The sequence below is a fragment of the Micropterus dolomieu genome, linkage group LG23 (assembly GCF_021292245.1).
Source record: "Micropterus dolomieu isolate WLL.071019.BEF.003 ecotype Adirondacks linkage group LG23, ASM2129224v1, whole genome shotgun sequence".
Lineage (NCBI taxonomy): Eukaryota > Metazoa > Chordata > Actinopteri > Centrarchiformes > Centrarchidae > Micropterus > Micropterus dolomieu.
Window position 1 is genome coordinate 19,171,268 of NC_060172.1, and position 2,214 is coordinate 19,173,481.

The following is a 2,214-nucleotide window of genomic DNA, read 5'->3' on the forward strand; positions in this document are numbered from 1 at the left end:
GCAACTCCACCTCCTTGGCCTGTGCCTCGAGGAATGTGAGTATTAATATGACTGGGAGGGGTGGATTCATTTAGGCTAACATATTCTCCATCACCCAGCCAGGTTTCAGTGAGACAAAATAAATCAATATCATAATCTGATATTAGTTCATTTACTAGTACACCTTTAGAAGAGAGAGATCTGATGTTTAAGAGTCCACATTTAACTCTCCTATTAGTTTGCACTATTGCTCTTGTGGTTTTAATTTTTATGAGGTTTTTATGCACAGCTCCTCTTCTGTTTACCTTTTTAAATAATTTCGATGGTCGGGGGACAGACACCGTCACTATAGGATTTTCACTAAGTAACTCCTGAAATGGAGGAGCAGAGAAGTGTGTTAGACTGCGACTCTGCGTAGGGTTTTGGGTGGGTAACTGCTGAAAAAGATATAATCACTTATTTAATTTAATATATCACAATCATCTCTCTGACATGATTACCACATTTCAAAACCAACCAGATTACTTTTTGTTGTACGTTTTGCAGTATCTGGCAATACAGTTGGAGCAGGGACACCTGACTGAACCCCATGTTGACGGGGATCATCAGGTCTCCTGGTTCTGCTTCTAGGCATCTCCTCAGTAGTAGACTATCATCAAAGGGAGAGAGTTCTCTGGAGGTCTGCAATGTAACTATAGTCCTTCTCCAACTTCAATGAGTACAAGCTTCACTCCATGGACTTTTTGTTGTACACCTTGCTGGACCTGATACCACAGAAAGGAGTATCAGCTTAGTGAAAAGTTTGCAATATCTGACATTTTTCTCTTATATAGTAATTAGCCTGTCCACATAAAATGCAATAAAAACAATAAATCAGGACCATCTATCTGTATTCCTCATACTGTTAAAAATTTTGGCTCATCGCTTATAAATGCATTGAGTAAAATGCATAGGAGTAATAAATATACTTACTGATGTATGTATACTGAATCATCAGCTTTTCTCCTGTTGCGATCTAGGCCAGCTAGCATGGTCCGATTAGCGTATACTGGTGAGGAGTACAGGGTTGTGGAAGACTCCAAATCTGCAGTTGACCTGAGGGCACATTAGAAATAAAATTTTCAATAAAATAAAAATAAAAATTCTGTATTTTTTAATTCTGGTAAAATAAATAATGGCATAACAGCACCAATTACAGTGAAAGGTTTTCACACAGTAGGTTTAGCTATATGCATGTCAAACTATATAATAATTAGCTTATATACCAGAAACGCACATTTAGCCAGCATTATTTATGTACACTAATAGTGAAATGTCTTTCTCATAACTACGAAAACACAGTTACATCACCACATTTGTAAAATTTCTTGTTCAAAGATATAACAGAGTAACATACAGTCAAAAAACGCTTGCAGACACAAGATAATATTAAACACACAAACAGATTAGATACAAAGTAAAGATAACTGTAAACATAACAATAAATCTAGGTGGTGAATACTAAACCGGCGCAGTCTACACCTACGTTAGCAAACACAGCTCTCAGCTGCACTGCTGTTTTACAACACAGCTACAGATACAGATAATTCATCGTCTCTACTCTGGCTCGCTACACCAGCCTACACTCGTAGCAACCGTTAGCTGTATGCTAAGTAGGTGGCTACGTTGGCTAGCGATGAAAGTAAAAATTACCATCAAAATGAAAAAAGCCAGATTACCTGTCTGGTAGCCATGAGAGCGAGGGAGAGTGACAGTAACCCAGCCAATCATTGCATTCGGTCCGAATGGAACAAGTGTCTGTGTTTACTGCAGGCCCGAGAGGACTACAGACACCTGACTTTTTAGCACCTAACTAACCAATATGTAATGGTGTATAAAGACAGTTTCAACAAATATGACAAAAAGTGTTTTAGAAACAACTTGCCTACCCTGCCTTTAATATGACGTCAGCATGGCAACTTTTGTTCTGACACCACAAGAATGCAGGGTAAAATGTTTAAAAAATAAAAACTTTACCAAAATATACCTTAATTGATGTTGACAAAAAATTGTGTGCAACGGTGTCAAAATACAGCTGGTGTCGAGAAATGTAACAGCCACCTCCAACCAGCACAAAAATGACAATTACCCACATAAACCACCGTGTTCAGGCACATTAAAAAATACTGACAAAAAGGAACATTTGCATTTTGGAACATAAAACACCAAACTTCTCACTAACTACTCAGTCCAGCA

The 2,214-nt window shown here is 37.9% G+C and overlaps 1 long non-coding RNA gene across 2 annotated transcripts; it reads right to left on the reverse strand.

Moving 5' to 3' along the window:
* Nucleotides 1-426: 426 nt before the first annotated feature.
* Nucleotides 427-1,881, reverse strand: LOC123963806. Of its 2 annotated transcripts, none has more exons than XR_006823259.1 (3): nt 1,698-1,881; nt 952-1,074; nt 427-743 (listed from the first exon to the last, which is right to left on the reverse strand). It is a non-coding gene; the product is annotated as an uncharacterized LOC123963806 (long non-coding RNA). The 2 variants fall into 2 exon arrangements; XR_006823260.1 differs by lacking the exon at nt 1,698-1,881 and adding an exon at nt 1,505-1,620.
* Between the last annotated feature and the right edge of the window lie 333 nt (nt 1,882-2,214).